The 27685-nt window shown below is 38.2% G+C and overlaps 1 protein-coding gene across 1 annotated transcript in view; it reads left to right on the forward strand.

Annotated features, from left to right (window-relative positions):
* The window catches only part of WWOX (WW domain containing oxidoreductase), a 509571-nt gene that overhangs the window by 455293 nt on the left and 26593 nt on the right, over nt 1–27685 (forward strand). The window lies entirely within an intron of this gene.

Genomic DNA, 27685 nt, shown 5'->3' on the forward strand with positions numbered 1-27685 from the left:
GGAAGAATAAATAATTTAGCTTATGTTTTAACCTCAAGTAAATATTTTTAAATGAACATGATCAAAAGAAGAAAAAATATTCCTGAACATTTTAAAGTTAAATATTCACGTTTAAACATCCCTGAATGATTTCACATTATTCCTTGAGAGCTTTCTGGTTCTTTATGAGGTTTCTGTCTTTCTCTATCTCAGACTGACATAATTGGCCTCTGACCCTGCCCTGGAGCAGTACTGCAGAGTTCTTTATAATGTGTTTGTTTGCAGTTTAACTCCTTATTTTGAACACCTCTGGCTCAAGGTTACCGTAATAGAAACAGGGTGTCAACATTGAGCAAGGGGAGAATGGATTCTCCCCCCTGCTCCATGCAGGAGGATTTGAAATACAGGTCTTAATGGCTTCCAGGTGTACCCTGATGTTGTGCATATTTGACCATAATCCTGTAGAGACTGGGTTTCTGCCTTAAAAAATACAGCAAAAAACAAACTTTGAACTTTGGAAGATTAAATTGGTAAAAATAAAATAAGTCAGCTTTTTTTATATTCCAAGAAGGGAAAATGGTTTAGGCTGGCTTTTTCTAAAGACTCTGTATTAGTGTTGGAAAAGTGTTAGTACCACTAAATATTCTGATTGAAAACTGAAGGCACGTATTTCTCTCAACTTGATAAATTTTGCAGCAAGAAACACACCTTGAATGAATTCCTTAACAGCCCTGCAAGCATCTTCAGATACTCTAGAATTGTTTTTCTTGGAGGCTCCACATTTTAAAAGCTTTAGGTTGCTTTCAAGGAGTGAGTTAAAGTCTATAAAATTTGATTGTATAATGACTGTGGGCTCTATTCATAATATATGACCTACGAGCTGAAAAGGTATGCCTCTCACATTTTACAAGCCTACAAAGGTTTCCTGATTACTCATGAAACCCACCTTTCCAGTGCACGAGGGGATTTTTCTCACCCCTTGGTAATATATGGTTATAAAACCAAAAAGGGATAGAGACTTATAAATTTGTGTTTTTCAGGGCAAGGAGGGCAGATGGCAAATAATGTCTTATTTTCTTCAGACTGTGGGTTCTTACACCATGGCTGTAAGTCTTAGGTAGGTCAGAATTAGAAATAGGTGATGACTTCTCAATGTGATATTACAGTTATTAAAATCTAGTCTAAACAGCTGTAAAACAAAGTGGTTGGACTGCACAGATGCACAGGAAAGGCAAATTATCATCGAATCGCAAAATAATTTAGGCTGGAAGGATGTGGTTCTCACCCGTCGGGGGCTGCTCTGCCCTTTAGGTTCTCTGCACGCATTCCTCCCCTAATACCTGATACCTCTTCCCTATCAAAAACTGCATCAGTGTTCTGCAGTCCCACACGCATGCTCTTTTGTCCCCATTACCTCCTCTTGTTAAGACTATGACCGCTAAGACAACATTTCCAAGAAGTGTGTACCTTCTAATCCTGCGTGGGTCAGGTGGATGTCATGTTCTTCTGTTTGTGTCTGTTTGCTGAAATCTGTCTGCTCTTCTACCTCACTATCTTTGGAAAACAGCACGATAGACACAAGGGTCCAGATTAGTGTACTTTATCTTCTTTGCACCAGTATGCTGGCAGAAAACAGGTGTAAATCTACCTCAGCTGCTTAATACAGCTGCTTAATACACTGCTTAATATCTCCAGAGTAGTTCAAGAGGGCTATAGCATGTTGATATATCCAGTCTGAGAATCAGATTTGCAAATAGCAGAGCTGGATGCTGCAGCTTGACTTGGTGGAGGAGGAGAGGGCTGAGTCCCATCACACCAAGCCAAGCCTCGGTGGAACACTGACAATGCTGATGGGACAAGATAGAGTGCACTGGTATCCTATGACTCTTCCAGTGGTAAATCCATACCCAAACATTGCTCGTTATTTTATAGGGGCTCCTAAATTTCCTTCATTTTAGGACTGCCAAAGGACGTCTATCTATCTTCGGCTATTCTACACATGGCCCTACTCTAGGTAACCCTGGGCTACCAGTTTCTGTACCGTTATGCATGTAAGGAAGCAAAAGGAAGGTACACTCTACTTACAGGATAGAGTAGCCTCACATAGTTATTAACTGAAGTTACAAATATCTGTATTTCTGTGTTTAGATCAGATGTTTCCACCATTGACATCACAGTGGGTGACAGCTCTTTTGTTCTTGAAAAATCGCAGTCAGAAGATACCATTAGAGAGAAGGGAAGAGGGTCATATAGTTAAGATGAGCAAAAGGAATGTTTTTTGGACAAAAAGCAGAGCTGCAAGTGCTACTGAAGTGGAGGTTGAAGTACCCAACAGTAAAGCAGGGAGATTTTGCTCACCATCAGTGGTAAAGCTGACCACTGGCATTGAGTTTTCCTCTCTATTTCACTTGATTAAAAATCTGGGGGCAGCTTTTAAAGCTAAGTGGAGCTGTCTTGAGTTTTTATTCTCTTCACACTTACGGGCAACATCAGTTTTGCTTCTTTATACTTCTCCATGGGAAAAAACTGCTTGGTTTCCAGTTGAGCTTTTTATTATCACAGTCCAAGAAAGGGGAAATGAAAAATCATCTTAATTAAAAAACACTAAAGTCTCATGAAATACGTGGTTCTTGTTTTTGAAGTGCTTTGTCAGGAACTGTCCACAGCCATTATTTTTAATTAGCTTATCTTTTAAATTAAAAATGGGTTATTTGAATTTTTTTTAATGGGGAGTTGCTTAATCATTCAGTTCCCCTGTATTTTCATGTTATAAGATGAGCAAGTTATGCAAAAAAAGAATCCAGGCAGTTTGATTAAAAATACATCGTATCTTTTCTTCTTCTGTCTTACTTTAATACAAATTATGTGAATTTACATTGTTATTATCCTCCAAAAAAATCTCAAACTATTTTACAGACATTGAGAGAATCTTTAAAAATAAGTTTGGGTCCTGTGAGGTCATTTGAAAAATAGTTTCTCTTTCAAATCACAATTTGCGGTCAAAAGGCCAGAATTGGGGTGGGGAAGGACCAAAAACAAAACAAAAAGGATTTAAATAGAAAAATTTTGAAATATTTTCATTTTCACTGCTACCTATATAAAATATTTTCCACAATAACATCCTTCCTCAGTAAATAAATCAATGTTTCTTGCCTGAAAAAGGATATTTAAGCCAAATGTAATAAAAATTATTTTATTAAAAAAAAAAAGTTTGGTTTCCACAAAGTTGTGGTTGTAGTAAAGAAATCATAGAATCATTGAATCATTTAGGTTGGCAAAGACCTCTAAGATCATCAAATGTAACAGTTAACCTTTCTATATCAAGAAGTTCACATAAATGGTTTTGTGGTGCTGAACACCAGGGGAAAATAAATAAATAAATAAATACTGTCTTCAGCTCAGATTCTATACTAGAGAGTCAACAGCATGGGAGATCAAATTCCCTGTGAATATACTGAATAAATTCACTCCAACTGACAATGAGAAACATCCTCATTTACCCTGAGAATTGGAACTTCAGAAATCTACGGGGGAGCAATACCACATGCAGTGGAAACAGCCAGAACTAGGGAAGTTTCCTGAAGTGGACTTTCCCCTGGACAACAGCGTCTACACCCTTATACTTAAGAAAATTTACTTTGAAGCTCTTAACCACTAGGGATCATTAATGTTTTGCTGTTTAGCTTGAGATGATAGGTCCAGCTGTACATTGATCCTTGGAATCAATGGCTTATCAACTCTTTTTTCATTTCTGAATTCTACACAATCATTTATACAAAATAAGAAAATGTCATTCCCAGGTTACTGCAGTATGCACGGGGGCCTGGCTTTAATACCTAATAAAAACCTTAATGTGGAGGTAGATCAGGCATTTGCTATAGAATTTATTTACATTGTCTTTTTGTTTTCCTTTTCACAACAGTGCATGATCATGTCAACAACTCTTTGTGAATTTGTAGCCTTTCTTCCATGTTTCCTAATAATTATGTTTTTGAAGTTTAGTTCATCATTCATTCTATCTATTTGCTCTGTTTACAATAAACTCAGATTGGGTTAATATAAAATCCACACATCTGGAAAATAAGATCATCTTTTTTAAAAGTATGACCCTTCAGTTAGGAATCTACAAGAGACTGAAAACACATCTTGGTTTCTGGTTTTGTAGTGTAGTAAAAAAGGAGTATAATGTGAATTACAGGGTAAAAACCAACAACAACAAAAAACACACGTTGGTGAACAAATAAATATGTAAATATGTAATATATGTAACACATGTTGTCAAATGTTAGGTTTCTTGCTAGTAGTCAAAGGCTGTGTCTGCATGCCTTTCTGGTAACCATGGCAGAGCTATGCATTGTCTCCAAAGGACTCTTACAGAGTTCATAAGCCCCGTGTTGTTTGGGTGAGAATGATATAGAGGAAAGAAGGGAAATATACTTAAAGCAAGTATTTTTCAATTGTTTTAAGTAGTAAAACAAATACTCAAACAAGATTTATCTCCATAATAGTCTTGAGCCAACTTTCCTGTTTCTTCCTTCTTGCTGCCAAATGGCATCACGAGGTAACATGTCATGAACTCACCATTCATTATTATTATTATTTTTGGAGAGACAGGGACTGGAGTTGTGGTTGTGGCAGGAGGAGAAGTACATTATTGAAATCACTTACAGTAAACCCCCAGTTTTGAATATCATTTCATTTCCTAAACAGGAAGTGTCCTAGAAAAAAAAAAAAAAAAAAAAAACACAAACAAAAAAAAAAACAAACAAACAAAAAAAAGAAAATGAAAGTGCAAGAGGATCTCAACCCATCAGTTGAAAAAGGGCCATTGCACAAAACTAGATGTTTTCTATGTGAGATTGCCTTTCAGCCTGAATTGCGAAAACCTATTTAAACTTCCTTTGTGCAGCTTTATAAGGATGTCTCCTACTTAGCTATCAATGGAACATCAGCTGCATTCAGCTGCTCCTCACTTGTTCCTGCCCTGGCAATAAAAACCCTCCAGTCCTGAGCACTTCTGATGACTTTGAACTCAATTTTCTAGCGTGAAGCTAATCAGTTCCTGCCTTTTCACCCTTCAAATCCAAGCCTTTGTGGCCATCTAAATATTTCTATTCAGGATTCTGCTACTATTTTTGGTAACTACATTATTAATGATTTTTCAAATGTAGGGTCAACCTACAATCTGACCAGCAAATTTACATGTTGCAATGATCCACAATCAATTCTAACCAACTTCTGGAGTATTATAATTCGTAACTCAGAAAGGATTAAGCCTACAGGGTTAGGCAAACATCCCAAAGATTCAAATCTCATCTTGATGACTAAGAATAACCAGCTTCTGGCTCTTAGAAGGTTTTACATATCAACAAAGCTGTGCATTTGCATTAACGGCTATCACACCACAGGGGCCTGCTCGTGTTTATCTTGGGAACTACCAGAAGCTGAACATTTAGTTTAAATTTGTTTAAATGTGACTCCTGTTGAAATCAGTGGCAAGCTGTGTGCACATATGTGAGATAGAACTGTGCCTAAGGACTGTATTTCCACCAGTTTTTCATATCAAGAGCTATGTCTTGGAGAAATATCAGGTGATAGATCAGAAAATTGCACATTAGCAACAAAAATTTGGTTACAACATACGTTTTCTGGGGTTGTGCTATGTTCTCTGAGGGAGATTAATAGTTACAGTCTTGCTGGGAACTTGTGCCTGTGTTTGAAACCTGCTTTCCAACTGCCATCAGTGGTCCAAAAAAGTGTGCCAGTGTTGGGGGCTAATCAATATATACAGCCCTCCACTTCAACGTGAGAAAATGAGCAAGTGGGAATACATCCATTTTTTTGGAGTCATCAGATGGTTTGGGTTTTAGCATCTATGTTTTGGGTTCAGTTTCTACTGCATCTGTATCTTTTTGCTTCACCTAAATTTTTTGCTTTTTTGTTCCATAGGTTAACAAGCTGCTAGTCACGCATGAAAAACAAATCCCTCTTAACAAGCTGAAAAGCAACATTGCTAAGAGAGAGAGTTATGAAAATTGTAGAGCTTCCAAAATAAGTCTTCTTAAACACAGTTTTTAAGAGCAAGGTAGCGTGTTGGACCAGTTGTGCCAAAAACAGGCCATTTCATTTACGTACTATGCCATTGCATTTTGGGGTCAATTTCATCTGTCTTGAAGTTATTCTGTAAAATGGTGTCCCTCCCTTTCATCACCAGCAATCACTACTGTGCGTCTTTGGAAGGGTTCTTGTAAACTTGCTACTCACTGTAGTACATGATGTGCAATGTTTATCCTGTGTTTACTGTGTTCAGTTTCTCTTCGATGCAAAGGAATTTCCACATCTCACCTTCTGTTTACAGAAATGGTAATAGGTCCCGCAAGCAAAACATGCAAATGGATGTGTACATTTTTCCACTATATTGTTAGTAACTAGAGGAAGTGGGAAGATGTTTTGAATTTGCTCTAAATACCTGTTTCAGTTTTTCAGTAAAAACATTATGCATGTGACTACCTTGACACCTAAGACAGGAGATGTCTTCACTTGGTTTGTTTATGAGTCTTGTGATTTCTTCTGTTCATCCTTTCAAAATATTGTCCTGAAGAAGAATAAGAAATGTTGGGGCGTATAGATAATTTTAGTTTACCCATTCCAGTACTGAAACTTCTCTGAATGAGGAGAAACGGCATTATTTTGAATAAGATCACTGTTATTGCAAATATGAAAGCCTTTTTGGCCTACTTTCTTCTGTTGAGTTGCCCCCAAGCCTTAGAAGTAAACACCTATGTGAAAATCCTGCTCCAGACACACTAGTCTGAGAGTTTGGCTTATCTTCTTCTTTCACTTTAACTTTCATGTGTTTCTTACCTTACCACTCACACTTTTAACTCAGGCAGCAACATTTTTTATTGTTTGTGCTTGGCAAAGTTAGGAATCAGCTCCCTCTGTAGAGCTGGCAGCTTTGATCTGGTGCAACTGCAATTCCCTTTTGTCTGGGTTGGGCTGTGCTTCTGCTTGCCTTTGTTATTATTTTTTAACCATGAAATATTGAGATAGAGTGACTGATTTGAGGCAGGAATCTTTAGGAAGGAAAAACAAAAACAAAAACAAAAACAAAACATAAAAAATAAAATGTCTGCATTACGGGAAAGCACTTGAAGGACTTGACAACATATTAATCATAAACGGGAAGACTCGGAGAGCAGGTTCTCCCTATTTACGGAGGCTTGCTCTCTAATAGCATTTAGAAGTTTGTTTTACCCTGTCTCGGTGAGAAGAAAAGGCAGCTTTAACAATTCTGTCTCCCTCAGCAGTGCATTTGAATTTTCGTTGCCTCCCTTCAGCGTGCTGGTCAGAGGTCGCGAAGAGCAGGATTAGTTGACCTGTGTTGACAGAGCGGGTGATGGATGAGCAGAGTACAATGCACAGCCTGTTTGTACTGAAGTGGCAGCGATACGCACGCAGACTTACACCTGCGCTGAGCCCAAGAGAGCAGCTCCCATCGTACTGGGTAGCTAAACCACAACTGGCTTCATAATGGCTTGTGCATTGAATTCCCTCGCACAGTCCTGAGTTTGTTCCAGAGAGTAAGAGACTAGCCATTTGCTTTTTATTAACAGGATTTAGGAAATACTAAGGCTTAATGCAGTAGGGTCAAATGGCTCAAATTCTGAGCGGATCACACTAAACAATGTTAAATCCATGATAAGGAGCACATCTTATATTAAGAATTGGACTTTACACCCACCAGAAGTTCCACCCTTGATTACTTTTCTCCTGCTTATACTAATTTGCTTAACTTAACACTGGTGACACTTTCTACAGGGGTAGCCCTGCAGATCCACTTATGTGACTTATTGGGTAAATACACCATTCTGCAGGTTATGTACGTGATTGTTTTTCAATGGCAAAAAAAAAAAAAATTAAAAAAAAAAATATCATTTTGGCATTTAAAGTAGACCCAGAGGCATAGAATCAAGCTTTGTGGAAACCAATGTTTTGGATGAGCCTACATGACCACTAATCCATCTCCATTTCAGACATCTTTTCCAGTGGATAGGCGCCGGCTAAGCTGTCAGTAAGGACAGGCATCTGGAAGAGGACCAACACACACTCAGTTTCCCTTTCTCTTCCTCATTAGCAGTGAAAATCATCCATCACAACCAGGAGCACCGAACCAGTGACAGCAGATCTTGTGGGAGTATCTGCATCCTCTGTGTGGTGCAGCCAGCTTACACGCCAAGTCGAAGGGTGGTTTGAGCTTGAGCCAGTAGAGGCATCTGGTGTAGATCTGTAAGATTATGCAGGTCCATTGGCCACAAACCACTGTGTTGGGGCTTCACAGAGATTGTGGCCTTGATTATAGCCTATTAGTGCGAGTCATAACCCTGAAAGATACGTCAGGCTGCAGTAGAGTCAGACCTTTCAGAGCTCGCTGCACCAAGCTAGCTGGGTTTGTCTCAGTGGTTACAAGGCAGGGGTTTGACACTGGTGGCATAAAAATTAGTTTGGGAATCAATAGTCCAATTAAAATTAAACAACCTAAGGAATTAAAGCAGCTAAATTCACATTACTGTGAACTTACAAGATTTGCCAGGCTTCCCTAAACAGAAGTAACAGGGTTTGTTTCTTTGATTTTAATGGCATTAGTTGTTCCATGTATCCAACATAGTTTTACTGAAGCAGCCATTCAAGATGCATTCAAGTGTACACTTTTCTACTTGGGGAGAGGAAGTAATAATGAGACCTACATGCTTTGTGTTAGTCTGGAATTCACTTTACAAACAACATACAAAAATAACAATGTGTAAAAATATCCTGCAACACGTCTTTATTTACAGTAGGACTGGGAGGTCAAGACTGCTCTTTTCTGATTGAGCCAGGAGAATTAATTCAGCCACCACAACTCAGCCACTTCCTAGATCTTCAGGAATGCCCAGAGGCAACAGAAGGCTGCTGTGCAAAGTTCCCAACCCGTTTTGGGTACCAGCAAGTGATTCAGGACCTGATTTAGAGATTCTTTCCCCTTAGTGTACCTATGTATGTTGCATTAACTTTTTCTAAATATGTCTCATTTTCAATAGCCAGGATGTCAGATCACACTCTTCATGAATTTGACATCTCTGAGCTGTCAAATCACTGTTAGAAATGAAGCTCAAGGTTATAATCCAGCTGCTGATAATACTTTCATTTGCCACCTCTTGGTAACTGAGATATCACCATGCCTCTTCATGTGTGAAAAATAGCAGCTGCTTTGCCACTACTGGTTATATATTTATGGAGAGCAAGCAATAGTCAGATTACTTTGTAAAAGCATAATCTCTGCTTCTGTTTACATGATGGATTTTGTTGTTGTTGTTGTTGTTTGTCTTTGATTTTTTGTTTGCGAAAACATGGAATTAAATGAAGTTGCCATTAGGAAATAGGTAAAAAGCTTGTGGTGGAACCTGTGGGTAGCGGGTGGTGGCCTGGCCAGTAACTGGGAAGGAGCCATTTCCAAGCTCCAGCACAATTTACACAGCTGTTTTTCCATGGCTCAGGGACTACGATTAAAGGGACCTTATGGGTGGAACTAACACTAATTCAGACAATCCCAGATATCTAATTTGGATGCAATTCAGATGACCAAAGTTGGGAGTCTAAAATCTCTACACCTGCAATGAAGAGAGGAAAGTAGCTTTGCAAAAGGACAGAGAAAGAAGACACCAGTCAGAGCTCACAGTAATTTTAAATAGATGGGGTGAATCTCACCTTCCTGAAGAAAAGAGGAAAGAGTTTTGTTGTAAGGGGTTGTTAGCAGAGAACAGAAAAGCCTTTTTTCTGTGGGGATTGGTGGGAGAAACTGGACATAGGGGGCATATAATGCATGACTTTAAAAGCAGGTGAATATGTCTTTTGTTGGTTGCTTTTTCTGTGTTTTTATTTTTTTTTCAAGAGGAAATACATGGTTGCTTAGGACAAGTTGTTTTGAGTGAGTTCCATGAGTCACTGGCTGAAGTTCTAGAATAATTTTTTTTTTTTTTTTTGTTCTGTTTCACTTTGTATGTGGAAAGTCACTAGTTCTGTCATTGAAACACAGCTGCTGCACAGAGAGAGTCTGTCTGGTGGGATTGGGTGGCTTATCTGGAGTCAAGACAGTAGATATGTCACCTTGTCTGCAAAGTCTGACCTGTAGCCATAATGACTTCGTAGCAATTGAAATGTTACTAACAATGGATAATTAATATGGCTCTAACAGTTCTCAGTAGAAGACAATCATTTACTGTTGGTGTTTTTGATCCTGTTCTGGAAACCTCATATGGCCAAGTGGATAAATGTGGTTTTGACCCACATAATCCTTGCCCCCAAAGATGAGTCTTAGGGGCATGACTAAACTAATTTGTATACATAACAATGTTAAGAAGGGATTGATACAAAGCTTGTGTGCAGATCTTTTGTATGCCAATTAAATGAGACATTTTGAAAGGTTTTGGTTGTGACTTGACTATAAGCTATGTGAAAGACTATGAAGCCTGGGATATATGTACAAGTAGGCATATATACAACTGCATATTCAGTAACCTAGAATGAAATCTCATCTTTTCTCATGCAGTTGTCAAAATTGATATTGCCTTACTGGAACCAAGATTTCATCTTTCATACCGAGATAATTAAAATCAAAGACTACTTACTGAAACACAAGCTTGACCTTACACTGTTTCCAAATGCAAATTATAAGAAACAATGACCTTACTGTGCATCAGTGCACATTAATAGAACTCATACAGGTTGCCCTTAAGATTTATTTAAGGTAAAACTGAATATGGATACCAACTTAGCTTGATGCAAAAGTGGGCTATATATGTTGATGTGGACAACAGTACTGAAAAGATAAAAATACTTATTTTAATAATGACCATTTTAGCTCCTGAAGATTTAGTACTATCAGATCCCTCAGATCTAACTTCATTTCTGGAACTGCAAATAATTGTTGAAAAAAAAAAAAAAACATCAATCAACCTATTCAACTTATGAATCAATCAATCAATCTATTATCAATCAATCTATTCAATTTATGACATTTTTCTACAGACACATTTTCTTATTAATGGGAGTTCTACCAGTCTTTTTGCTAAGTCTTATCTATTTGTTTGCAACAGCCTTATTTTAAAGGTTACCTCTCTTTTAATAAAATATACAGTTGATCTCGTCTGAAGGAATATGATTCATGACTTAGGGAGACACTAGGGGACATGAGTTCCTGGAAAAATTGGATAGGTTTTCCTGCTTCTCACAGTTGTGAGTGGATAATGGCTATTTAGATCCTGTCATGTCTGTGGTTGCCAGCATAAATAATCTCTGTTTCCAAGAAATAAAATTCACATTACACTTTCAGTTGTAGAAAGCCCAATGTACAAGCTGTATTTTTAGAGGCAGAGCTTCCGTTATACATATGTCATTGTTTTTATAGAAAACAGTATTCCCTCTGACATTTGTAAGATACTGTCTATAGAGTACATGTCATCAGATCATCAGCCTCATATATTATCTTCCCTGGAGGAAATATTATATCCATCCAAATGCCAGTGACCACTCCCATAAGAAAAGAAAATATATGAAAACAAGAATGGCCATAACTGACCATTCCTGGGAAAGTCCTGGATATAAGAATCAGATTTCAAAGAACTTCATAAGTCAAAGCTGCTAAATCTGTGAATACACCAAGTATCATGCATTTGTCACAGAAACATTTTAGCAGCTCTTGATCCTACACATATTCCAAGAGAAAGAGCTTAGTTCTGGAGGCCTCAGAGTGGATTTACTATTTTTCAGTTCTTGTCAAGAACTTGAAGCTTAGAGGATTTTTTTTCCGTAAAATTAGTGGGTTTTGATTCCCTTTGTCGTCCAAGGAGAGAAGAAGGTACTTTTATTTGTACCACAGCTTATCTCGCTTTAGGGTAAATGACTAAATTAGGTCAGTTGAATAGTTCCCAAAGAGTGCCTTTTTCTCTGTTGACGTTAAAGGAAGTCTTGACATCTGCATTAGTCACATCTAAAAGTAGGGGAGACATTACTAGTCCCCCATGGCTGTGAGCTTAGCTTTTGTTGCCCTGAAGGCAAGAAAATAGCCTGACAATGTTGGGTAGAAATTGAGTCCTGCTGAAATCAGGTAGTCCTTAATCACTGAATCAAAAGAACTGGAATTTATTCCCCTACAGTGAGACACCAATGCACCTCTGCATCCCGTTGATGACTCTTCAAATCTGTGGTGATGGTGCTCTTTTGAAATCCAGAAACATTTTTCACTTCCAATTATCACAGTAAATAGTTGTTGTAATTATCACCTATAATTTGTTTGGCTTTTTTTTTTTTTTTTTGCCTCCAAGATGAAATTGTTGCTGTAGTTGCTATATTTAATGCATTTGCTAATAGTAGTTTCTTTATCCCACGTTTTTGGGCCTATCTATATTGGAATTTTATTTTACCAGAGTAAGTGAGCAGAACCATTACTTACTCTTGTCAGATCCCATTTCCACTACATCGTTTCACTTCAGCCACCAAGGATTTTATATCCATATCGTATGAACAGTCTATCAAGTAGTTTATCCCTTTCTTGGGTGATTGGGATCTCAGGAAAAAAGCCAACACTGTTCTGACATGTCATTTTCAAACATTTTTGAAATGGTTCACCATGTGATTCAGGTAGAGATCAGTTTTCAGTAATGATATGCATTTGAATTCATTTTTTTTCTGTTATAAACACTCATCTGTTCAAAAGGAAACACATAAAATATCCCTCATAGCATTAGACATATTGATTGAAAATTTGTTCTGAGTTGGTTTAAGTGTCAGTAATCTTACAAGTTTTCCAAGAACTGATAAAATGAGTCCTTGTGTTGCTGAAATTTTATGTGGATAGATGTTTATGCTTTTAACATTGGGATAACTGCGAGCTGTGCCTGCGTAGACAAAGGTTATTTCATGTAGGGATTTTGAGTTTATTTGGCTATTTGAACTACCTGGGTATTAACCTTCTAACCTATGCTGACTGTCTGAAGATGTAGTGTCAGTTATTGTTATACAGAATTGTTAGGAATGATTTTCAATATTAATCCCAGCAGAAACTTTAAATATTTTTTTTTTCCTTCAAGGTAACATACAAAATCGGGATGTGTCACAGCACTTTCTGTTTCTACCATAAGCTGGGTTGAATGAGGGAGCTGCCTCTTTTCTCAGTGTCCCCTCCTATCCCTAAGAAGCTGAGTTTAAGCACTGTTTATATAATACATAGTTATATAGTGAACGGTGATGCTTAAGAATAAGCTGGGTCATTTTCACGAAAGTTATATGTAAGGATGGGTGTACAAAAAATGTGGAGGTTTGCACTAATGTAAATGTAGGACTTGTCCACCACTGGCTATGGCTGTAACCTCCTGCTTGTTTGCCTCCTTGCACAGCTGACTGCTAAAACAAATAGATTTACCATTTAACAGCAACTCCCAAAGTAGCTTCTTGATAAAGCTACCGTAAATGCATGTGAATATTTAGGTATGTCTAAGTTATGGCTTTTTTGTATGTACCAAACCCCATACTCTCTGCCATTTAGTTTTGCAGTATTTGAATATGTTTGTTTGTTTGTTTGTTTTTATTTATTATTATTATTTATTATTTATTTTTTTTACCTGTGAGTTTGGAGTGATAAAGGGAGTTTTTTTCAACATGTGCAATGGTGGTGGTGATAGACCACCAAATTAAAACAAGAATTCTGAAGGGGGTGCAAAATAAGCTTAAAAGAACAAAAATAAAATGAACAGATACCACAAATACTTTTTTGCTTGGTATTTCTTTAATTTCACGTAAATTTCACTAAGTAAATACACCTTAAAAGTGAATAAAATTTTATTTCACTTTAACAAGAGAATATAAAAGTTAAAAAGGTCACTGTAGTAATAGACTAATCTCAATTACCAGGGCAGCCGGTGAAACCCACAACTCCCACCTAATCTCATTCGGTGCACACGCAGTGCACCGTGTGATTTCCAACACGGCTAAATGAAATTATAAAGCAGTGTTAAATTTATTAATCATTTAATTAGCTAAATGTTCCTGCAACTACTCGTGAGATGAATGGCATGTCATTTTCTAATGCAATTTGCCTCTCAGCCAGGCAGGGTCAGGAGGGAAGCTACTGGCATCTTAAATGATCTTTTTTATATTGCACCTTCTATTAAGGGACAGTGTGATATCGCTGATTATATTTGAGTCTTGTACACAAGGCCAGGGAGTGTTCTTGTTATAATAACAGGTTATATTTAAACCAAAATAAAAACGGTAAGATCCAAGGAGTGAACAATTAACCCATCTGTGACTGTATTTCTTACTGCAGCTTTGCAAGGCAAATCTTTTTCATATTTAACAAGCCAGTGAACAGTGTGGGAAACTACACCAGCAGGTATTAAAGCAATGCTCAATCTAGTTTTATTTCTTTAAATTTACTCAGTTGTGAAGGAATTTGTGGACTGAAAATTCTCCCAATGCCAGGTTAGTGTAAGCTTTCTCATTGAGTTAGAATTTATTTGCACTCTCCATATTATTGCCCTGGAATCCCAGCCTTTGCTGTTCTGTACATTCAACAATTGTTCACTTACATGAGTCTCTCAAAACGTGAGTTTGGTGTGTTTGTGTGTGCGCATGACACAATGTGGATAGGATATATGTATTTTTTGATGTTCTGTAATTATTTTTTCACTGCAAAAAATAGTGACAAGTAGAATTCATCAAAACTGTTTGGATTAGCAGCAAAAGAATTGTCCTAAGGACATTGTATAATGCCCCAAAAGGTGGACTGGGCTGCTCAGAGCAGAGTGTTCGACAGAAAACTTTGGGAGTACTGTGCTTCTGTGAAGCTGAAGCTGTCAGATTAAAATTTATCGAAGACAATTTTTTAACGTGCTAATTTCCTCAGGTTTGTAATAGAATATGAGTACATTTTCTTTATGCGTGAGGCTTTTACTTTCAATTCCAGTTGCATGGTTTCCATACTGTAAGCTTCTATGGTGAATGGCAAGACAATGGGAAGATGCATTCAGCTCTGTACAAGCTGAGGCTGAGATACAGACAGTATGTCAAAATATTTGTCTCCATCAAAGTTAAATTACACAGCCAAAAATAAAGTGAGAGGACCGAAAGCAGGAAACAGTGGGAGATAATCTTAGCAGAAGCTGTACAAAAAGAGTGGCAGTTATTAATATTTATAGTACAGAAACACACGTAGATCTCTTGGAAGCGGAGTCCTGTTGGCTATGTACTTCATGTACAGTTAATAAATAACTGTCCAAGACCCAGATTCCCACTACTTAAGGCACATATGGTAGGAGATATCACATCAGTTTTATACACAAATTCAGTGAGGGAGGTACCACCAAAGGATCATTCAACTCAGTTAAGTTCCAGCTCAGACTCGGAAGATAGCAGGTAACTCGACTGGCAAAAGGAGGACAAGGACACCAACGTTTCCTCAAAGGGCATTGTCTAGGTACCTAATGTTGAGTGGGATATGTCCTGCTGTATGATATTGGCCATTTTATGTGGATATGAGGCAAACAAATGAATGAGACAGAAGGATGGTAGAAAACATCTCATTTTTAGTGGTAAGTTCTGACCTCACATTGAAAGCAGCCAGTGACTGAGCTATTTCCATTTCATCTTTATGCGTGAAGTCTCTTAGCACAGCCCTGCAAATTTGGGAAAACTGTGAAACTTCAGTGAACTTTTACCCTTTTCCTATGCACTACGTATTTTCTGCTGCTAGCTTTGTGGTTAGTGATTTATTTGTGTGTTATTTGTAAGATATAAAGTGCACCCCCTTGCAGGGAAAGTGCAAAAGACCAAATGTTGAGGCATGACTTGGGCAGGAGAATGTGCTGGAGAGCTGCTGCGCACAGCATTTCCCCTGGTACCTCACACCTGTTCTTCATTAGTACTAATGAACCCAGAAAATAAAACATTTTGTACTAGTGAGTCATATTGTTCTCTCTTGGCTGTGACTTCACTGTGGATCAAATTAAGTCAAAAACATTTTTGCAAAAGCTTGAATTTCTTTTCCTGGGTCAGGCACTGGCTCATGTTGTGTCTTGGGACAGGTCACTTAGCACCTATGGGATGGTATCCCATTAACTTCTTTCTCATTAGCAAAATTTTTTATTTTTTTTTTTTAATGTAAGCAGGAGATGTGGGCCTCCCTAAGAGCTTTAGTTCCCAGCCCACACACAATTTATGTGTTTTTAACTTTCCCATTTCTAAAAGATGTATAATCGTACTTGGGAAAATGTTGCACAGCTAAATCTCCAGTGCTTGTACAGCACGTAGGAACCCAGGATGAAATATAGCATGTAAGTCAAAGTTATTATTAACGTTGTTACTGTACCTTGGAAATTAGAAGTGTTGTCACATAGAAACAAGAAGATTTGGAATATATGTTTTGTTTTGGGGTGGTTTGTTGTTTTTTTTTTTTTTTTTTTTTTTTTTTCTTTTTTTTCTTTCTCTCTTTCCTTAGGTCAACTGTGCTTACATATTTTTTGGCTGTTTATGGTAAAATTGTATCTATTTTTCTCCTGGCTGCATGCTAAAAAAATCAGAAATTCAGAAAGCAAATCTAAAGGTTCAACTGGGGGATGACCACGTGTTAAAAATAGTCTCTACAAGACCAGCACTTTGTTGCAGTGTTGTTTCATGTATGTATTAACGTGTTTACATGTGTATGTGGATACCTACGTATACACACACAACAGCTTATCATTTAAATATCTCAGCATATATGATAAATATGCTGTATATACCATGGTATGCGTACATTATGTATTATACACTGCATGTTTATAAAGAGTTTCATTGTGTAGCTTTATTATCTAAATATTTGGCAGATAGATTTAGTTAGATACTCTGCCTGTCACAAAACACAGGGCAATATTCCTCTACTGAGTTTGGGGCAGATAAATACAGGCTAACATGGCTTCATACATTTGGTTTCTGTTCACATTTTTTAACATGTTAAATATTTCTGGTTAACCAGTTAAAACGGTGAGATGAACATGATTGCTTTTAGATTGCAGCTATAACATTGAGTGAATTTTATAATAAGAAGCCATTTTTTTTTCCTGACGAGCTGCCCTTGTGGCTGCCTGTCTGACTTTGAGGTCCTCATTATTGTGGGTTTAAATGAAGGATGTTCATTCAGGCAGGGCGGGGGAGGCCAATAGACATCGGGGCCGTTATCTGGTCCTTCTATCAGGCCAAGTGACAGGCTTCTCAGGGAAGAATGCAAAGCTCATGGTGGAGACCTCAGCCTGACACAGAAGGTGACTCCCCTGACTCTAACCTTGAAAGGAAAAAGTTCCCACTTTATTAAAATGAATTTCGAAAGGGCCGCTCTGACAGCTGCATAATTAAATATTGGAGTGTCAGAGATAATTTATTCTGCTCGCATTTGGTGGTCAGAGCCTGCTCGCTGTAGGGTCAGCAAGCACAGTGACAGAGCCAAGGATACGGTGGATTACAGGGCCTTTTAGCCACGCGAGTGAAATGAGAGACTGTAATTTTTCTTTAAATAGAGAAAACAAAATGGCGAGGAAATGAACAGGCTACGAAGCCCTCTTAATAGCTGCCTGATACTAAGTGTTAGGTGTTGTGCCGAAACTTGTGCTGCTTTGTCTGGCAGCACGATGGTCTCAAAGCCCTGTGGTTTTTCCACACTTTGCCTCTTCCAGCAGCCAGCTTGCCTGCTAGGACCATTTTCTGCTTTCTTCTCTAACATTCATCTTAGTAATAATCCCAGCAGCAGTTAGTAGGATGTACTTTCTTCCTCACGAGCATTTTTCTGCAAAGTGATGTAAATGGCTGTGAATATGCATCAAACAGGGATGAGGTACAAAGTATAGAGGGGCTCAAATTTAGCATTCAAAGTGAAATACTGGCTATGAATATTCTCTGTGGAGGGCAGTGGCTGCTGGAAATCAGCATCCAACAAGCGGTTTTCTTGCAACGAATTTAAATAAAATGGCTCAGTGCCCTTATGCCCCGTCATAAAGCAGGAAAGGTCACACTGGGGAACAGGGCTCTGGTCTGATGGGCAGCTCCTTTGGAAGAGGTTGTTGGGAGAAGGCTGTCGCTTTTCACTCTTAGATTGCTGGTAATTGAAGCTGACGTACCAAAAATATACCCTTTTTGCACACACCAGTCTTTCAGCAAAAGCACATCACTCACACAAACAAAATCATTTGCAAAGGCATTTTGTTTTTCAGCTATGAAACACCTATTTTCCACGTTTTCTTAGGAGCCTGCTTGAGTGGATGTGTTACTGGAGCTCAGGTTTACCAGTTCTCATCTTAATGTTGTATAGCTTTTAGCAGCATTTACACAAGAAGGATTTAAAGAATTCCTTCAGCACCTTCACAGTCTTTGAATGCAAAGCTGACCTTATTATGAAGGATGAATGCTGTTTTTGTGGCTCAAACACTGCATGCAGACCCAGAGCCCTCAGCTTACTTTTTTTAAGCCACCTTTAAAACCATGAGCCAGCTTGTCTTTCTGTGACTCAGTTCCTCGTCTGTAAAATGGGAATAACAGTGTATTTCATGAGGTTGCTATGAGAATAAATACTTCAGTGTTTATACGCAGTTTTTATCTTGCTGAGCATAAAAGAAAATCCCTACTTGTGTTTCTGCCTTCTTGTTTGAAGAAAGACCATGAAAGAATCTTTGGCTGCTTGATGTCAGGGTACAGACTCTTAAAATGACACTTGAGCATCTTTAATGTAATTCTTTTGGACTCCAGACAGGCATGTTTCCGCTGCTTAGATCTCCCATACCTCCTCTAGTTACACTTACTGTATGTTTGCAGTGGGGAATGTACTTTCTCCACATGGGGAGGATGTTTTGGTTGTATGACATTTTGCTCCTATTAAGTAGGCATGTTCAAATATGTTCTGAAGTGGTTTCTTGAAAATGCGATGGTGTGGTGTAGAGAGAGAGGGAGCATTCAACATCCATATTTAGAAGCAGTGCTGGCATGCAAGTACACATATATAGTCATATGTCTAGTATAAGGTTTCTGGTGTGTTTTTTTGCTGTTGTTGTTGTTGCCTTTTTTTTTTTTTTTTTTTTTCCAAGCCTGGATTAAAATCTCTAATGCTGTAATAGTGTCTGCAGTGCAAGCTTTGATTACACAGAGCTGGTTTTGTACAGACAGATTTTTGTTTTTATTTCTTTTTATTTGGAGTGCAGTGCTTGCAGGCACACTTCTCCTGCACTTACTTCTGCGGCTGGGGCTGGTTACGGGCAGGTGTCTGAGCACAGGGCAGCATTGCTGCAAGCACCCGGCATGGGGATCCGTAGTCAGCCTGCGACACTTGACAGCCACGCTGGGTATATGTCATTGTCAGTCGAGCCAAACTGGGTGTAGGGCTGTGGTTTAAAAATGATAACCAAGCTTCATAAATCAGAATGCTACCGCTGCAGTCAAACTTCCTTGGAAAGTCTTTGAATTTGGGTAGCGCATACTAATAAATTACCGTCAGCACCAACTAAATTTGCTGGCTGGAGCTGTGTACAGCTCCCTTAAGGACGGGGAGCAGCTTGGGTCTTCAGTACCAAGCACAGCGACTCACAAGCTGGCCCTCTGAAAAGCGAAAGATCGGGTGATTATAAGCTGACCTACTGTTTTTTGGCTTTCAGGATAAACTTATGGGGCTCACTGTGCAGATTGCATTAGGCTGTGGCACGGAGCCTACAGCAGAGGGTGCACCCTGGGCATTACTGGAGCTGGTGGCAAAGCTCCCATCAGTTCAACAGAACGAGGATTTCATCCAAAGTTCACAGGGTGATAATTAGTGTCAGCTCAGTAAAACACGAGTAAATCTGTCCCACTCGTAGCTTGCAAACTTTTGCAAACCTTACAAGGTTTGCCTTGTGTGGCTTTTATTTGATTTTGAGATGTAAGGCTTCAACAGCAACATTTTATAATGAAAGCACATTATTACTCGAATGCCCTGAATATTGTTTAGGGTATGGAAAATATCACCTAGATGCCCTGACCTTCAAAACAAGGAGAGGAATGATAAGAAAAGCATGGTGCTAAAGATGGTAACTGTGAATTAATATCTCAAACTCGGTTTCAGCATTACTGTTTCAACCCCTGATTTAGCATTGTGTGGCATGCAGGTGGGCTGCTCTGCTCACACAATATCCCAGGGATTTCAGAGGGACTCACCATGCCAACAGTAATCTATCTTCATACTACATGATTCCAGATCAGGTCATTAGTTTATACTTAGAATTAAATATTCAGTTTGATTTTAGCTCTGTGAAATGAGAGTCGAATATATAACACCTGATTTCAGAAAGCCTTACATTTTTGCAAGTTTCTAAAGCATTCAGACACACAGAAACTGCTTTTGCCCCCCTACCTTCTCTCATCAACCCCCCTCCCCGAAACGAATATTTTTGGAATGTTATTGAGATTACCAATTTTACAGTTTTCCTTAGATGCCTTGGATTATTTTCTGACTCCACTTCTAATCCTATTTCTCCTTGGCATTTAAATAATTGAGAAGAAATTAAATATTTTGTATTTCTAAGAGAAAATACAAAATTATTCCCTAAGCTTCTCCTTTCATCCTCTCACACTTTCTCAGAAAAAACAGTGTGATGACACTCTGGTAGCCATGAAGCCAGAAGAGCACTGATTTGTACTTTGTAGGGAAATAGGGTCGGAAATTACAGGTCTAATGTGTGGCAATTTTTAGCTGAATACCTGTGCCTGGTTTCCTAGTAAAGCAGAGTTTGCTTTGGACACACACAGATGAATTGAGTAATTTCAATTTAATTGAATCTTTTATGTAGGCATTTTCCTTCTAGGGAACCTTGACCAGTTATTTGTTCCTGAAACTTGCAATAAAATAGCAAGGCAGCTAGTCAGGGAGAGAAGCAAAGGGGTAATATTTAAATTATGCTGACTTTAAAGAAGATATCACTTTTGGTCCTCTCCTTGTTTCTTTTTCTTTTTTTTTTAAATATATTTCCTGATGTGTCATATTTAAAGATTACTCACAGAGCTTCTGTATCTCCTATTCTGTGACTACTCTTTTCTCAAAGCACATATTCTGTGGATGCCTAATAGATAATTTATATCACATCCAGGTTACCAATAGGGGCATGAATACAAAGTACAGCTATTAGAATTCTGTTTCCTTACTTTCTTTGTCTAATTGTTTTGGGGTCATTTTTGTTGTTGGTGGTGGTGGTGGTGATCTGTTTGTTTGTTTATTTTGTTCCTCTATAAGTAAGCCACTTAAAATATCTTCAAATAACTTCAAATAATTACAGATACTCTAAAGGAAAAAGGCACTCAGAGCACTTGAGCATTCAGGTCTTTGGCTGAGTCAGTTTCTGAACAAATAAAGCCTTCCAGTCTGCGAAAGTTATTGCAGGGTTGAAATGTGACAGGTTCAAAAGCAGCACCAGAACAGTGTGGTTGGATGAGTTTGCATTTAGATAAATGGATGTATGTTTGTCATGGAGTTTAATTCATAGGAATGTGGATCCTCTGCTCTGAAACTGTAAAATTTCCATTAGTACTTTTAATTTTTTTTTTTTTTTTTCAAGAAACCTTGTAATGAAAGTATTTGCCAGCAGAAAATGACTGTGCTGAGCTAAGTGTGCAGCTTATGGTCTCTCAGCTGCCCCAGCACTGGTTCCGCTGCTGGGACAGGAGCAGTGGCCAGCTAAGCTCTGCTGCTCAGGGTGCATCGCCCTGTCGGGGAGAGGCAAGGCTGCTGGATTCACCCTGAACAAATTACATACCTCGCTACATCTCCGAGCAAGGTAGCAGGGTTATAACTCAGTCTAAGCACCGTTCATTCTTCTATTACCTTCATAACCAAGGTCATACTAATCAACTCAATTACCAGTCCTCTTGGACATTTTCATAATGTTTTCTGCTAGTTGCTCTCCTGTGAAAATCTCTCGGTCTAAGCAAATTAATGCCATTTTTATAACTATCTACATTTCAGGTACAGTGATCATCTTTCAAAAGACTGCTTCACAGCAACACATAGTAGCTTTAAATGCAAGTGAAATGGCAGAACAACTGGGAGGTTAACCCATATTCCTATCTTGACCTCCTCTATTGTGAAAAACGAGTTTAAACATACCATAAAAAAAAAAAAAAAGACTCACATGTTGGAAATCAAGAACAAACTATGCTAGTAAAAAATTTAAGAATCTGATTTCAATTCACACAAGAAGGTGTATCAGGAAACCTGATCTTACATGTTGCCTAATTTTGGGAAAATCCTTTAAATGTCACACCCAGTGTTTCAAATTCAAAGGTAACTTCAGACTATGTTTCTCTGAATGCTTTCTAAATGTGAACCTGTCTCCTTTCTTCTTATTTTTTCTCGGAATATTATTCTTAAAATTTCTCTCTACACAGGATTTTAGTAAAAATGTTAAATCCCAAATGCTTAATTTGGAAATTCCTTATATTTGCACAGCCTAAATCTTCTAAATCCTTCACGAAGTCCATCATCAGGAAGCTTATATGCCAAAACAATCAAAGGGCTTACTGATGCATTCAGATGGGTCTGTTGCATACTGAAGGTTTTTTATAATGTAATAAAATTAAAATCAAACTTGTCCAGAGATGGCCTCTTTATGATACTGTGAATGACCTATCAAGCCTGGTAAAGCCAGAGGACTACCATCTATTCCTCCTCTTTCATGTAGGGACATATAAGGCTGCAATGAGGAGACTCTGAAATATTGAAAGCGATTTTATGTCCCTTGGAAAGACTTTGAAGGGATTGGGGAGTGCAGATAGTGTTCCCCTCTATCCTTCCAGTTGGAGTCTGGGACCCAAGAAGAAAGAGACAAACATAGCTGGATAGTGATAGTGATAGTACAAGGGGGAAAAGGTTTTAAACTATAAAGGGGGAAATTTAGATTAGATGTTAGTAGGAAATTCTTTACTCAGAGGGTGATGAGGCACAGGAACAGGCTGCCCAGAGAAGTTGTGGATGCCCCATGGAGGTGTTCAAGGCCAGGTTGGATGGGGCAGGTTTTGGGCAACCTGATATAGTGGGGAATGTCCCTGTCCTTGGCAGGGTTTGGAACCAGATGGTCTTTAAATTCCCTTCCAACCCAAGCCATTCTATGATAGGTCTTAGAGATATGGTAATCCTATGGGTGAAAAAATTGGGTTGCAAATTCCTGATTTACTTTTCTTTCCTCTTTTGCAAATTAGCGGTGTGTTTGCCTTCCCTTGTTCTTCATAAATGTTCTGTATGTTTTGCTGCCTTACTCTTTTTGTCTCTATTCAGCAGCATCCATGCTTTAATTCAAATGTGAACTTTCATTACAATCTGTGCCCCAAAGGACGTGTTCACTGTTGTTAATAATGCAGAAGATTTTAATTTATGCTCCATCCAATGTAAAAATCATAGCACTCTTGCCACCAAGAGCCCATTTTTGTCCCCTTAGTCAAACTGCTGGTTGTTCTTTATTTAATATTGCTAATACTCTTCCAGCTTTTCTAAGTATTTTGATAAAGTTGACCAGAAGTCATTTTACTTTTACAGTCATTATACTGATGTATAATTCCCTTTTATCGATCAGTCCTCAATGTATGACTATAATCATATTGAGTGCAATAAGCAATATTACTAGGGATTTTGCTTCTTCATCCTGTTTTGTTTGAAGTCTCAACTGTAGGGCCAATTTTCACATTCCGTAAAGAAAGAATTGCTAAAATAAATTCAATCACAGAAGCTTTTAAAATTTGAAGTCCCAGGAAGCTAATTAGCATTTCCTTTTAAGACTGCTTCCTGCTTTTTTATGTACATATAGATTTGGACCTCAGATGGGCTTGGCACCTCTCCAACATCAAGATCAGGTGATTGGTTTTTTTTCTCTGCAAAACACCAAGCTTTTCCTTGATGACAATTAAAAAAAAATAAAAAATAAAAAATAAAATAAAAATAAAAATAAATATATATATATATAAAAAAAAACAGCCCCAAAGCCCATCATTCTTGCCCTTTTTTTCCCTCATGTACACAGCCATCACGTAGTAACATGGTACCTCAAAATTTGGACTGTGGTTTTGGTACATTGTAAATACTGGCTTCACACTCAGATAATATAGTCATATGAAAAATACAGTGATAACATGTGATGTTCATATGTTTTCAAATGATAAAGGCAGCATTCAGAAATGAAATGGCTGTATACTTTTATAATCTGTGCATACTGTAATGCAGCAAGCTGCTCATTTGTTCATGGACTCTGTGGTGTACATTTCAATTATGTGTGATTCTTACAGGATAAAATGCTGCAACAACAGCTATGTGACTAAATCTAAATACTAGCAGTATGACCTCTTAGTAAATACCCTTGCATATCACATATCCAGTTTATAATCATAAAGAGGTGCCAAATGAAAAGGAGATTTCAGTCATATAAATAATGAGATAGCCACGTTTCCTTTCCAAATCTGTATATTCAAACAAAGACCTAGGTGGAACATTAATACTAGACTCTGTATTTTTTTTTTATTGCACGCTCACAAGTGTAAGGCCGGTATGCACAATTATTTGTTTCCTTTAAGGTGTGATCCCTATTATGCTCTGCATCAAGCTTTTGCACCCCTGTGCACTTTTTTATTTTTAAAGGAAGCACAGAGGCCTGTGAGTTATGGGGAGGTTGGAGGGGGGGAGGGAGGAGGAGTAAGGGAGTAATGATGCAGGTTTTAATAAAGAGACTCTTCCCACAAGGGAGGAGGGTAGAAGATTGTGAGTTTAATAAAAGAGGAAAAAAAAAAAGTCTGTCAGCATCAAAAAAAAATTTTAAATTTCAGTGTGTACACTTGAGATGCTTCCAAAAAATAAGTTTTTATGGCTTTTGGTATTCTGTAAAGGTCCTTGTCATTACAGAAAGGGGGGCTTCATTTCCTGGGATCCCTGGAGTTGTTCTGTGGGACAGGAAGGTAAAAGAGCTGGTTCCTGTGTTAAGTTGTAGTCCAAAGATTAAATATGATAAACTTCTCAGTACCAGCAGCCAGGGAAAGGATCCGTGTGACACAGGAATCACGGATTCACTTTTTTTTTTTTTTTTTTTTTAACTGTGTCTATGACAGGATGCTGATAAATATCTGTATTATTAATGAGTGATGTTTCAAACTAACCAGATCTTTGGTGATATTTTCACTTCATAGGTATGCAAGTGCTGGTGGGAAAATAACTTATGATTGTCAGGTTTAGGTATACTTTCCATTTGCTTCGCTGTTCTAGATCATTAGTCAAACAATATTTATAAACTTGCACTCAGGTATTATGGTACTTTTTTTGTACTCTGAAAACATCTGACGCTCCCTGAGGCAGGTGCTGTCCTGCTGGTGTTTCATCCTTTCTCAGTCTTGCTGAAGACAAGTTGAGAGAACTGACTTGTAGGGTACAAAGCCCATAGCACTGAGTTTACCCGTGTCTCCATATGTGAATTGCAATCAGCTCAGAGAAAATTTCTGTGATGGATTTGTACATGTGATGCTATATAATTAAATTGTACTGTGATTCCATCAGTGAAGAGGAATTATTTTAAGAATTTAGGAATTTTTAATCTCAGTTCATTTTCCTCCTCAATAGCAAGCTCAATTATGATAGCCAGTATCAGTATCGGTACTGGCTCAGAGTACCTGCCGTAGGTGACTGATACTTCTTTTTCTATCCTCAGTCAAAGGAAAAGAAAATGACAGACATTGTCGCAGAGCTTCAGTCAGGTCCAGCTTAATTTCATGGCAGCAAACTTGCTCGTGCCATTGCAGTAGCAACTGCGAGGCATGCTGTGAGCAAGTAGAGCAGTAGTACTTGCGCGCTGTTGTCCAGAAGTTGTGTGAGAGCTGCCAGGAGCTGGCTTATTCCCTGCACAGCGGAGCACGCTCCTTAGATCTGCCTCTCTTCTGCTGTCCCAAATCAGATGCTTTGTTCTACCCTTCCAGGGCTGGACAAATAGAAGCATCTCTATGCTCTGGTCACTGTGTATATCAAACTTGTACCTGACTCAGGACCCTATAGGGGATCAAAGAAATGCCTATTTTAGTATCTGTTTTATATTCTTGTTCCTTATACACTTTTTTTTTTTCTTTATATTTTGTCCGATACTAGATTTTTACAGTATTTTTCACATGAATTTGGAGAGCAAACTACCAACCACAAAAGGTTGGTAGTTAACACAGAAGTTTTGGTTGCTGTTAAGTGATTTGTAACTGCTCACTTTGACTCCATTTAAGATTGTAGAGAGGGCTGAAAATTCATTCTGCAACAAGTGAACTTTATTTGCAGTTTATCTTCAGTCCATGGCTGTGATTTCAAGTAGAGCATCATACGGGAACTGTCTTCTGACACTGCTTACTTGGCAGCAGAAAAAAAAATGACAGGCCCTCAATGATTTTTTTCACATGCAGTATCTGCCTTTGATACTCCCGGCTGTATGGGGTTGAACCCTTCCGCAACTGCTGTTTGCTATGTATATGAGATTTTTAGGTGACACAATAATAATATTAGTTATGCATGAAGTGTTAGATTTCTGCTTAATTCTGGTAGGCTTACAGTAGCAGAGTCCCTTTTTACCCTTCATTTGCCTCAATGAGGGGAGTCAGTGCGGTCATATGCAAATCTTTGCCATAATTACCCACGACTTACTCACTTCCACACTGACTGACTGTACCAGAGCTGCCACTCCAGGTCTGCTAGGAAACGTCACCCATGAGCTTATCCTTTACTCATAAGCATTTATTTTGTACTTTTGTGTGTTCAAAATGAACGCTGATGCTAAGTTTTTATTTTTAAGCCTGGTTTGGTCTGACAGCACAAAATGTCTACAAACTGCAGAGCAGACCAGCTTGTTTTCTGGAGCTGGCAAGTTTATTTTCAATAAAGGGAGTTCATCACTGGACTCACAGTGGAATATATGCAAGTCAAGAGAAAGCCATCTTGTTGACCATGAGGGCAATAGTACCTCTCTGCCCCAGGTGGAGGAGATCATTTGTGATGGGGTAACCTTCACATCATGGTGAGAGGGAGTAAGACTGTGTGGAGGCTGCAGTGTTATGTCAGCCAAGGAATATGTCTGCATATTCCTGACAGATAATAACATCACTTAAATCTGCACTCACCCAAACTGGACGCAATAAGTCAAAAGTTATGCTGTTATAATGAGAGCTTTGTAATTAGGTTGTTCATTTACTAGGTGAAATTGTCATTAGTAGAGGAAGGTTTTATCAATTCACCTTTTTATATAAAGAATATAATTAATCACTAACATTCTTATAGATACAGACCATGATTATTTCTGCTTTCTGCCTTGCAAACATCTTGTTTCAAATTAGGTTTATCTGCTGTCTAAAACTAAATACAATGAATAGATGTATAATAAAATCTTTTAATTGTCTTAGCATATGTTGCTTTTATTAGGTGCGAATAATTGCATTCATGGGATCACCTACAAAGTCCTTTAGAATATAAAATTGAAATGGCTTCACACTGAGTGCACAAGTCCTTCTGAGCCGTGCCATTTTCCCCTTCACTGCCTCTTGTCCCCCTTTCGCTGTAAAGTTCACATTGAAGTGTGACAAGAGACACTTGACAACTGACACATGCTGGATCTTATCAGCAGTGAGTGCA

Source organism: Aythya fuligula, chromosome 12 (assembly GCF_009819795.1).
Source record: "Aythya fuligula isolate bAytFul2 chromosome 12, bAytFul2.pri, whole genome shotgun sequence".
NCBI lineage: Eukaryota > Metazoa > Chordata > Aves > Anseriformes > Anatidae > Aythya > Aythya fuligula.